This window comes from Triticum dicoccoides, chromosome 6B (genome assembly GCF_002162155.2).
Source record: "Triticum dicoccoides isolate Atlit2015 ecotype Zavitan chromosome 6B, WEW_v2.0, whole genome shotgun sequence".
Classification (NCBI taxonomy): domain Eukaryota; kingdom Viridiplantae; phylum Streptophyta; class Magnoliopsida; order Poales; family Poaceae; genus Triticum; species Triticum dicoccoides.
Window position 1 is genome coordinate 117133892 of NC_041391.1, and position 12695 is coordinate 117146586.

At 48.3% G+C, this 12695-nt stretch overlaps 2 long non-coding RNA genes across 2 annotated transcripts; one reads left to right on the plus strand and one right to left on the minus strand.

Moving 5' to 3' along the window:
• Positions 1 to 3343: 3343 nt before the first annotated feature.
• On the plus strand, positions 3344 to 4020 carry LOC119322760. The gene is made up of 3 exons (XR_005155837.1): positions 3344 to 3435; positions 3559 to 3825; positions 3965 to 4020. It is a non-coding gene; the product is annotated as an uncharacterized LOC119322760 (long non-coding RNA).
• Positions 4021 to 6813: 2793 nt separating this feature from the next.
• Positions 6814 to 9490, minus strand: LOC119323806. The gene is made up of 2 exons (XR_005156514.1): positions 7919 to 9490; positions 6814 to 7635 (listed from the first exon to the last, which is right to left on the minus strand). It is a non-coding gene; the product is annotated as an uncharacterized LOC119323806 (long non-coding RNA).
• Positions 9491 to 12695: the final 3205 nt, after the last annotated feature.

Consider the following 12695-nt stretch of genomic DNA (forward strand, 5'->3'; position numbering starts at 1 on the left):
AAAATTGGGGGGGGGGGTACAAGGGTCTTTAACCGAAATGCGCGCAGGCATGGCCGGAGGGTCCGGCACCCGGGGGTCACCTGGAGGAGTCGGCCGGGCACCTGGGGGTAAGGGTCCAGGCACCCGGGGTGCGCCATGGAGGGAGGAGGCACCCGGGGGTTGAGAGCCCAGGCACCCGGGGTACACAGGGAGGGCCGCGCCCTTGGACGCCTCCGGTCCGGGCACTCGTGGGTTGATCACCTGGGCACCCGGGGTGGTCCGAGGCCTCGGCCGACCGACTGCCAGGGGTCCGGGCACCAGGGGATGTCTTCATCCGGGCACCCAGAGTGTCAAGGGGACCTTCGGTCTTTCTCATCTGGTCCACTCCTCTCTTCTCCTTCTCTGAGAGACTTCGTTCGTGCTTGAACCTCCCTCCTTGCTTCTTCATGGTCTTCTCTTTGGTACCTAAGAACACATAAAGTTTCCATTTGAGGTAGAAGCAAATTCTCATGTGAATCCAAAGGAAGCACGAAGAGGAAAGAGTTAACCTCGGTTTCGATGGCACGTGCGACTGCTCTTGTCATTGGTCCTCCTCGTGCTTGTGGTGGTGACGGAATGTCCATGGGGATGATCGAAGGATGCTCCGAATCAGTTCTCCCCATGTAGCATTCGTCCCAGTGGTGCGTCCAGCATCATCGGAGGGCGTGTGTCTCAGGCGGATCTCGCGGGATTCAGTTAGTGGTTGTCTTTGATGGATCTGTTCGAATTTGATCTTCGTTCATCTATGTTCATGTGTCCTCAGGTTGAATCTTTCCGATATATGCTTCTCTTCATCGATGGTAGTTACTGTTCTGGTGAGTTGGTCCTATAGGGTCTTAACAGAACGACTTTCCGACTATCTACTGCAACAAGTTTTATCCAACTCCGACGAGGGAAGGGCGATGATGGCAGCGCGCCTGCGGCTCACTCCAGTGCTTGTAGTCGGATGTAATTTTTTTTATTTCTGGTGTTTGTTGTACAACAATGATTTTTTTTTGTGGTAAAACTTGCAGTGTATTCATCACCAATCACGATAGTATAACAAACACTAGAAATAATAAAAATGACATATAAATTCTAGACCATCTAGCAACGACTAAAAACACCGAAGCAAACCGAAGGCGCGTCACCGTCATCGTCCCTCCCTCAGTGGAGCCGGGCAAAACTTGTTCTAGTAGACAATCGGGAAGTCGTCGTGCTAAGGCCCTATAGGACCGGCGCACCAGAACAACAACCACCGCCGTTGAAGAGAAAATTAGATAGGAAGGATCCAATTTGTAGACACATGAACACAGACAAACAAATACCAAATCCATGTGGATCCACCGAAGACAATCGTCGACCGAATCCCGCGATATCCGCCGGACACGAACCCTTATTCCATCTTCAGAGAGTTGTTGCCGCCTCGTATTTGTGATTAGGACACAAATCCTAAGAAAACTCAGAACAACATAAAAAATGAAGATCTTCCACCGGCAAGGTCCGGGATCCACCACACCTCCACGACCCCACAGGAGATGAGGCAGACCGACGTCGGCGCCAGCGGGAGCCAGGAGAAACCCTAGCGGCGGCTGGGTCAAGCGCTCTTTCCATGGCAACTGGGTAAGTCACTTCGTTATATTGCAATGATTAGAGATGAATATATTAAAAAAATCTGCAAAAGAAGAAGAATGTGCTAGATTATGACAAAAGGATTGAAATAAATTATGTTACCATCTTTCCTAAGAAAAAAAATTATGTTGCCGTCGTCCATCACCATGCTAACACCAGTGAACGCTACATCACCACGCCCTGCCCCTGCCTCATCCATTCAATTCCACGATGATCAAACTCGGATCAAGTCGACTGAAACATTTTTTTTTCCTTTTCAATTTAACTGACCCATAGGTGTTCCCAAAGGACTGAAACAGAATAAGTTACCATGACAAAGATGCAACAAAATCTTTACCACCGCCAGCACCACCAGTGGACGGTACATCACCCGCCCGCCCAGAGCTGGAATTCCACCTTTCTCTGCCTGCCTGCCTCATCCATTCAACTCCAGGACGTCAGGTAAATTTATATTCCGTGACAGCTTTGCAGGACACGTTCTCACCAAGGCTGCCACGATATTCTAACAGCTAAAAAGATCACACCTTCCGTTTCAAAAATAAAAAATAAAAAAATAAAATAAAAGATCCTACTACCTCCGTCCTAGTTTATAGGTCCCCTTTGTACTTTGTGTCAAATTTTGACTAAAAATTTAAACTAACAAAATGGTAATGCATGTCAAGAAAAATTATCTCATTGGATTCATATTTGAACATAGTTTTTAAAAATATAATGTTTGGTGACATGCATGAACATTTTGTTAATTTAATCTATAGTTAAAACTTGGCACGAAATATAATGAGGACCAATAAACCCGGACGGAGGGTAGTACCTCACATACATACATACATCGTGCGAAGATGAGCGCCAGCTCGAGACGAGAGGGAATCCACTTTCACAAGGTCGACCAGCTGCTAGTGCCAATCGGCTACTTGTCTCTTCTCCTCGCTTGCCGATCCAGCAAAGAATCTTGATCCGGGAGCATATATTCCTCGACACCACTTGACCAAGTCTTTTGGTACGCAAAACAACAACAAAAGGATGAACCTAATGCCGGCCCGCTTTAACTCCTATGTGAGTGTCGACTCAGCCAATTTAGGCTGCGGTCAGATCGCGGCAACGGTGAAAGCCATGTCCGGAAACTTTATATGCTGTACAGTGAAACCGGACGAACTTTTATTCGCCTCACGGCCCATTTTGATGCTTGGGCACTTTGCATATTTGTAAAGTGATGAAAAGAGTGCCCGAGTTGCTTCATTCAGAATGATCCCCGATAGCTAAGTCATTGTAGATGACAGCAAAAGTTGTAAAATCCACCGTGGTTTATGGGCAAAAGTTGCTAGATCAAACGAGTCACCTAGTACTCCCTCCGTCCCGAAAAACATGTCGCGAGTGGATATTTGCAATTTAGCCCTCCACATTTTCCCGACCGAACCCGAGGTCCCTCTTCTTCCTCGCTCTCGCTCTCACTCTCTCCCGGCCGAACCCGACGACGGGCGCCGCCTTGCCGCCCCCCGCCGCCCCTCTCCGCCACCGCTCCTCCCGCCCCACGCCGCCCCCGCCGCCCCTCTCCGCCACCGCCCCCGCTGCCACCACCCCTCCCGCCTCACGCCCCACGCCGCATCGTTCCCCGCCTCGTTCCCCAACGTGAAGCACGCGCTTTTTTTGTCGATCCTCCTGTCGTTCCTGTCCGACGACCATGTGTTTACCTCACCGGGGCACGGCAGTGGGGCGCCCTCCTTTCTCGCATTCCTGGCGCGGCGGCTGCTCGGCGGATTGCAAAGAGGCAGGTGGAGGAGCTCACCAAGTAGCCCGCCGGAGTCAAAGGTCTCCTTTTTCCCCTTCTCCTCCCTTTGATCTACTGCGCCCATACAATTTCTTCTTTTATCTTCTTGGATTGTTCGGGCCATGTCCACCCAATTTCTTCTTCATCATCCTAGATTTCTACAGGCATTCGAGGATAGGGACAAGCCGGCGGCGCAGCCAATGACTGGAGCGGCGGCGCGAGCTCTGTCTCCGGGGAGAAGCCGATGGGCGACGTCAGCGAGCTCGTCTCCGTGCGTTAACCCCTCTGTGTGTTGCGGGGTGGGGAGGCAACTCCGTGAGCTCGTCTTCGTGCGGCTACCGGGGGTTTGCCCCTCAGCTCGCCGCAAACTCTATTTCCGGGGAGAAGCGGCGTCGGCGACTCCGTGAGGGCGGCCGCCGGCGCAAGCCCAGGTTCGCTCCTCACCCCATCCATCCCAACTCCAAACTCTGAAACTTCGTTTTTTCTTTTCTGAAATGAACTCTGAAACTTCGTTTTTTCTTTTCTGAAATGAACTATGAAACTTAGCAATGGTTAATGGTGACTGAGTAGGTCGATTTTCGGCGGCTTCGCTCAAGGCCGACGATTGGGCGCGTGTGGTGGCAGTTCGAGGAGTGGCGACATCTTCTGGTGGATTGCTGTGTGTGCTTTGGTCTGAAAGTTTGTGATTGGAAGGAGCGGCAACATCTTCAGGTGGAAGGAGTGGCAGTTCAAGGACATCTTCAGCAGTGGTCTGAATTGATTCAGGTGATTCCTCAATTGCTGCATTTTCAACTGCACTAAACAACTGCATTCTCAACTGCTGAATTAGACTGAATATTCTTCCTGTATAATGTCACAACTAAACATCTGCACTTCTGGAATTAGTGTGCACTTATAGAACTAGTCTGCACTTATAAAATGGCACAATAGTGTACAGGAGTAATCTGTCATGTGACAGTAGTCATGATTAATCATCTTGAGCTTTTTCCATTTAATTTTTGAATCACAGCATCATTTAAATTTGTTTTTAAACTTGTTTCATGCATCCATGGCCGCACCATAGCAGCGAGTACTGCTTGTTGAGATACTACTACTCCTGTCAATAGCATACTGAATACTCCTGTCAATAAACTGAATGGCACAGTACTGTACAGGAGTATTTAGACAGTTTAATGCTGACGTATAAACTGAATGTTTAGACAGAGTTCTTATTCATGTGCTCCTGTCAATAGAATCAAAACTGATTTATTACCTTTGCATATAAACTACTCCTAGTGAAACTACAACACATTCCAATCAATTTATGTTTGCTTATTTTTGTTTTTTCTCTCTACAAGAAATACTTTGGCATGGTACAGTTTGACCAGCCACATGACCAAATCAGTTAACCTACTCCCTTTAGTCTGCATCAAGGTACAGATATTTAAGTGTTTCCTTGCATGTTCAACTGAATTATGGCCGAGTTTAGATATTTAACAGAATTATGACATCTTGTGAGGTGGTGCCTTATTCACCCTGTGCAAGCTTGTGATTTCCTGTGCTGTATGTAAACTGTAATCATCTTCAGCGTACTCCTTCAGTACAAACACCTGACTGACTCTTCAGATTGTGATTCGGTTTTCGCAATTGATAATCACCGTAGTCAGCAAGCGATTCAGCATCATTTGGGTTCCTGTATGTAAACCTAACAATGGAGTTTGTGACCTGTATTAGATTATTAGACATCTTTCATGTGTCATGTTTTGGACAGTTCTATTAGAGTTTTGCTTTGGTTCATGCTATTCAACTTACATTCCTTTTTTTTAAAGAAAAGCTTGCATTCCTTGATATAGCTTGATAAGCCAGCTTCGTAAAATAGATCTGTCATTCAGACATGTCGGGGAAAATTCTACTAGCACTTGATGAAATGGCATAGTAAATGGCAGCTAAGCATGTACTCCAAATATTCAGGACAGATCATTCATTCAGATTTAACAAGAAGCTAGTAAGAGTCCTCCAAAATGTATGTGAAATGTAGCCAGTCTGCACTTGCACAAGTAGCCAGTCTGCACTTGCAAATAATAGGCTTACTCTGCTCTAACAAGTAAGCAAATAACTCCATGGAGAAGTCAGCAAGAAGATTTCAGGTTCTGAAACTGAAACAGAGCACTGCACAAGTAGCCAGTCTGCACTTGCAAATTCACAATTTCATTTGGATCGAGCGGCCGATCCCCACATAGTGAACCAGTCGATGTAGCACTTGCAAACCCACAATAAAAATGATGTCTAGCGGCTGATCCACACAAGCATAATTCAGTAGCGCCCACAATGACTTGTAACACTGAAATCTTCAAGCTACTTTCATTTTGTTCTTTGTTCTTCAGTTAACATTGGAGAGTACAGTATTCAGTTAACATTGTTCTTCCTGACGGAACACAAGGAGCAGAGGAGCAACTCCTTACAGTACCTTCTTCTTCCTGATGAACAGGAGCTGTGGCGGCAGCTGGGCAGACGAGCAGCAGCAGTATGGGCAGAGGAGCTCCACCGGCGGGGGAGAAGCAGCAGCAGTATGGGCAGAGGAGCTCCACCGGGGGGCGCGCGGGCAAGGAAGAAGGAGCAGCACGGGCTCGCGCGGGAGATTGAGGAGGACAAGCTGGAGATCGAGGAGGAAGCGCGCGAACTCCTAGTCCACCGGATCGTGGAGGCAGTTTCCGGCGAAGCCCGTAGGGGATCGCGACCAGGAGGGATTGCGGCAGCGCACGCGCGGAGGATCGCGGCCAGGAGGAATTGCGGCGGCGCACGCGCGGAGCTCAAGGAGGATGCGCGTGAGCTCGAGGAGGACGCGCGCGAGCTCGAGAAGGACGTGTCGGGAGGTTCCGGCGACGCCCGTTGGTAATTGCGGCGGCGCAGGTCTGGGCGACGGCGGCGGAGCAATACCTGGCGACGAAGGCGGCGGAGCAGGTACTTCGCGATGGTGGCGGAGCACTTCCTGGTGGGCGGCGAATCGCGCAGCTGGGCGACGCCGGCTGCTGGCGACGGCGGAGGAGGAAGACTAGGGCGGGGACTTGTTTGATACGGTTTTGAAACCATGAGGGTGTTTCTGTAAAATTGCGAATGAACTGTGCTCACGACATGTTTTTCGGGACGGAGGGAGTACTAGTTTTGTCATTGAATGGTCAAAGATTCTAACTAAAATAGGTAATTGCTTATTTGCCTACCAATGGTTCGTACTAGTAGATTCACTATTCATATCAACAACGCAGGTCGTAATCATCGCTATTCAGAGAATATGACAGCCATTCAGGAAAACTCACGTCCCAACAATCAGATGTGCACTGTCAATTCATCCCAGAGGAAAAACTGTTGACAAGCCAGGAAATGATTAAACATCTAATCTGAACTTATACACCGGAAGAGTCGCTTTGGATTGGACCACTTACTGTTAGAAATGCACTTTTCTCTTTTGCTATTGCTTCATTCTGATACAACCAATGAGCACATGGTACAGCAGAACTAGTGAAACATCCAGGAAGCAACGGAAACAAGTACAAATTTGGCACACTTTCAAAATAAAATAAAATTGGAAACCTTACATCTATCAAGATTCACAGATGGGATCGAGATTAGCACGCTACACCCCCTATGTAGTAGTTAAAAAAAAACCATTCAAAAAATAGCCCCCTACACCACTACCCCTATGTAAACTTTGATACTTGTGCCCAGTGGCGGAGCTTGAAAGAAAATGCTGGGTGGGCCAGACTAAACAAGAGCACAATTTTTTTTGAAATTCTGAATCATAAGCATCAGTATGATTACCGGATGGAGCAAGCAGTATGTATATATACAACAAAATACATTTTAACCCTGAACCACTATTAAGTTAGCTAATACAAAAGCTTTGAGACATTAGACATGTGACTTACTCACATACTACAAATCGACTCTCCGGTCACCCTTGCTTCTAAAATCTGCAATGACATCTTCGTGGCTGTAGTTCTCTAGAATTCCACCCTCTATGTGAACTAACAGATTATTGGCAAGATTCTCATCTTCCAGGGTCTCGCTGCACGCTGCAAGAACTCAATACCTTCGAATGTAACAGCTTCATTTGCTCGAACCTATTCGTACTGGTTTTGGTTATGTTGTTCCAATTCAAGCAACGGCAATATCTGGTTTTCCTGAACTCGAGTTATGTCATCTCTTTTCCTTTTAAAAACCAAATCAATTCTTCTCTGAGATTGATTTTCCTTGCCCATGATTACCTGTGTTGCAATTTGTATAAGATCAGGCTATTCACTTTCTTATCAAATGGACACAACTATTTTTTATCAACAGTTCAACACTGGACACTCAAAACAGATGAATAGTTGGCGCTAATGGTTAGAAATCCCACTGGACACTCAACAGTCAACAGAATTCTATACAGGTGGAATTCCATATGGATAAAATCTGTTTCTTATAAACACTGGACACTGAAAATAGATGAGTTCATGACTCATAAGTAGATGTAAAGAACTGAACAAAAATGATAAAATGGGGAATTACCTCTTGCTTCTGACAGTTGCTCTATTCTTGGAGGACAGTAGGAGACTGGAGACTAGGAGAGCTCATCCAGTGATCTGCTCATGCGCCAGCCGCCAGAAGTGGTTCGGCAGGCCGCAGGCCAGTAGCACGACGGCGTGGCCGAGCCCAAGCAGATGTCATCTGTGAGCAGGTGCAGAGAGTCGGGGGAAGGGAGGAAAGCAAGGGGCTGAACCGTGGCTGTGAGATACAGGGATTCCGGCGAGAGAGGATAGACGCTGTCGGTTCGCCGACGGCAGCGGCTTGCTCCTGTGCTCCCTGCTCGACTGTGGGACAGTTTGGGAATTAGGGAGTAGGGATTCCTAGCGCTGCCTGCCTCTCTCCGGCTGCTCTGTGCGTTTTTTTTTTGAGCAAGGCTGCTCTGTGCGTGAAAGCGAGAGGATGCAAGTGGGCTGGGCTAGTGGGCTTGGGAGATGCCTATATAAAAAAATTTGGGTCAAAATCCTGGGCGGGCCATGGCCCGGTTTAGCCCCTACAGAGCTCCGCCCCTGCTTGTGCCTATCCACTTCATAATTGCTGAATAAGGTTTAAGCTTTTGACAAATCAAAGCTCAAACCACAGGTCATGAATCGAAAGGCTGAAATTCTCGAGATGGAACAGAACAAGGCAACACGTTGCAGGTTTCAATTCCCTGGAGTTAGCATCCGCCCTGAAGACAATTCACAGCAGAGTACAGCAAACGTGCTAAATAAAGCATATGGAGACACATGCAGCCTGTGTCTCCTCCCGAAACAAGTCCACCGCAATTCCCAGCATCCTGCAGAGTACAGAGGTGCTAGCCAGAGATACGCCCCTACTACAAGTAGTAAAACGATATACTACCAGCATCTATCTACATCAATAAATGTTCTCCACAGTTCAATCAGGCCAAATACTGAATCTACTAGTACCATACACAAGACCTGCCACACGATCCAAATCGAAATTCGCGTCACGACTAGCTAATTCGAACCATCTCGTAGCGTCCCACGGCCTCCCCTGCAACACAATTTGGGGGCGCAATTTGCACCATAGCCTGGCAAGAATCCTGACCAAAAAAAGAAGGATTAGATCTTGCTTGGCAACAAAAAATCCGTCAGATCAAGCAGGCAACAATTAAAGCTAGGCGCCGGATCTAGATCTAGCGAATTTCTTAAACAGGGCAAATATCAGAGCGCCACGGGCACGAGCGAACATACGGAATCGCACATAAAAATCCGCAGCGAGTAGCAGCCTCGGACCGATCGAACCAGTCGAGACCGACGGCGGCAGAGCATCAACCAATTCGGGGCGCGGAGAGGCAGCAAAAGCGGCGGCGGGGGCGAGGTCGCTGCGCCGGCTCCGATTCACTTGGTGCAAGGCGGGATCCGGCCCGTCGGGGCGGGCGGAGGGTCCCGATCTGCACCAAGCGAGCCCGAGGCGGCGGCGACGGGGAGGGGAGGAGACGATCGATCCCGATTCGGTTGCTCGGCATGGAGGGCGGTGGACTTTGTGGGGAGGAGGGGGGAGCGTGCTACCTACGGCGACTGGTCGGTGCGTGGAAGGGAAGAGGAGGGGCGCGGCTTTTATAGCTGGGGACTGGGGAGGTGGGGATTCGGGAGAGAGCATATTAGGGCGGGGTAGGTGGGGCCGCGCCCGCAGCACGGGCATGTGCGGCTGGCTCTCCTCTCCGATCAGGCCTTCTGCGCCTGCGGCCCTAGGAGAAAGGGGATTTTTCCTTTTCTACTATACCAAGGATTTGAAGCTACTAGTGTGTGTGTGTTTGCTTTCCTCCTTGTCTTTTGTGATTCCTTCTTTATCATGGTGGTGAAATGAATTGATTCTCAGCTCAAAAAAAGAAATGGATTGATTCTGTGCTCAAAGGAAAATGGATCGATTCTTTTAATATCAAGGATTTCTTTTCCTTTCTGAAAATACTAGTTCCTGAAATTCGTTGAATATTGGACCACCACCTATGTCAAAATTAGAAAATAAAATAACATAAAATCGGTTTTCCATTGTCAAGAATAGAAAGGGGATTCCGTGCATACCTCTGTCAATTTGATAGAACCATGAATGTTGACGCATCGGCCGATCTTTAGGGTTCGCTGATTGGCGACCTCTCTAGCCGGGAGATGTGTCCGTAAGGGGTTTGTCGACTTCTCCGAGAGTTTGACACTAGATCCGATCAATAGGAGGAAAAATGTGAGTTGTGGAAGAAGATGCGGCGGCAATACTGGAGAGGAGGCTGACTTGAGTGGTCTGGTTGGTAGCATCGAGGTTAGCACGACAAAGTGAATTGTAGGCTAGGTTTCCAGCTAGAAGAAGAGGTGGGTGGCGGCGGACCTCGGTTGAGAGTGTGGGGTTAGGGATAGAGAGGGTATGTATAGGACGGTGTAGATGATGAGAACCGTTGGATTGGATCCAAGGGTTAGCATATGTTCTCTTGTAGGGCTAGGGTTTGTAAGTGAGGGAAGGTCGACGGCGGCGGACCTCGGTTGGGAGTGTGGGGTTAGGGATAGAGAGGGTATGTATAGGACGGCGTAAATGATGAGAACCATTCAATTGGATCCAAGGGTTAGCATATGTTCCCTTGTAGGGCTAGGGTTTGTAAGCGAGGGAAGGGCCGGAAGCAACAAACTAATTTCTATTGTTGCTAGGTGGAGATTTGGCCAAAAATCATATTGGGTCTTATTCAGTGGATACCCATCTTTTATTCCGTTTTTGAGAGGGACCCATCTTTTATTCTTAATATTATTGTTTTGTAAGTTAGGACATTGTTGCCAATCTATCGGGAAAACAAACCTCTAGTCAAATAATCGGAACTGGGTGCCTCAAAAGAACTAATATTGATAATGCTTGTTTTTACATAAATATGATAGTGCACAATATATCTTGGCCTAGAAAGCGAGTATAAAACAAATGGATTGGATCCCATTGAGTCTACCATATTAGGAAACAATGATGCTTGTCACACTTAAAATGGAAATTAGCAGTCATCGCCTTGAAAGGAATTCTATATTTTTGTCAAATGGTACAAAGATTTGCCCAAACGTGTGATTTAACTTATTTTCTTGCTAGAACCAGATTTTGGAGATAAAAGTCCATAGTCCTTTCAATTTCTAAGGCATTGAGACATTGCTCATGATAAAAAATCGACTGATTATTTCACGTAACCTTCCAACTAGTAGCAAAATACCCATTGATATGGAAATGAGACATCAAGGAGAGGTACTTATGTTGTGAGCATCAAAGCATGAGTGTCATGCTAAAATGAATATAACCTCATGGCAAGCGTCGACATTTTACTCTTTTATTTATTAACTCTTGGGCCCATGGGACTGGGGGTACCCAGGGCCGTCTGCCTGCGGCCCAGGACGCAACACCAGTAGAGGGCCCAAGCAGGCGCAACGTCAAGGCTTCGTGAGAAAGGCCCTCACGAGGACCCCCTCCTCGCGAGGCGCACACTGTCAAGCTCTATCGGCGGCCTCACGAGGCTCTCCCGCGAGGCGGCTTCCCAAGGCTGCCTCCCGAGGCCCCTCGCGGAGGCGTTGTCGGTGTCAAAACCGGCGGATCTCAGGTAGGGGGTCTCGAACTGTGCGTCTAAGGCTAATGGTAACAGGAGGCGGGCGACACGATGTTTACCCAGGTTTGGGCCCTCTCGATGGAGGTAATACCCTACTTCCTGCTTAATTGATCTTGATGATATGAGTATTACAAGAGTTGATCTACCACGAGATCGTAGAGGCTAAACCCTAGAAGCTAGCCTATGATTATGATTGTCCTTGTCCTACGGACTAAACCCTCCGGTTTATATAAACACCGGAGGGGGCTAGGGTTACACAAAGTCGGTTACAGAGAAGGAGATCTACATATCCGAATCGCCAAGCTTGCCTTCCACGCAAAGGAGAGTCCCACCCGGACACAGGACTAAGTCTTCAATCTTGTATCTTCATAGTCCAACAGTCCGGCCAAAGTATATAGTCCGGCAGTCTGAGGACCCCTTAATCCCGGACTCCCTCAGTAGCACCTGAACCAGGCTTCAATGACGATGAGTCCGGCACGCCGATTGTCTTCGTCATTGCAAGGCGGGTTCCCTCTCTGAATAGTGCATATAAGATTTTGAACACAAGAATCGTGTCCGGCTCTGCAAAACAAATTCTACATACCATAGTAGAGAGCATAATATTCCAAAAATCTAATCTGCTGACAGCTTTTTGTAACGTGACATCTGTTGGGGAACGTAGTAATTTCAAAAAAATTCCTACGTACACGCAAGATCATGGTGATGACATAGCAACGAGAGGGGAGAGTGTTGTCCACGTACCCTCGTAGACCGTAAGCGGAAGCGTTATGACAACGCGGTTGATGTAGTCGTACGTCTTCACGATCCGACCGATCCAAGCACCGAACGTACGGCACCTCCGAGTTCAGCACACGTTCAGCTCGATGACGATCCCCGGGCTCCGATCCAGCAAAGCTTCGGGGATGAGTTCCGTCAGCACGACAGCGTGGTGACGATGATGATGTTCTACCGGCGCAGGGCTTCGCCTAAACTCCGCGACGATATGACCGAGGTGGAATATGGTGGAGGGGGGCACCGCACACGGCTAAGGAACGATCCGTAGATCAACTTGTGTGTTCTAGGGTGCCCCTTGCCCCCGTATATAAAGGAGCAAGGGGGGAGGCCGGCCGGCCCTTGTGGGCGCGCCAAGGAGGAGTCCTCCTCCTAGTAGGAGTAGGACTCCCCCTTTCCTACTCCTACTAGGAGGGGAAAGGAAGG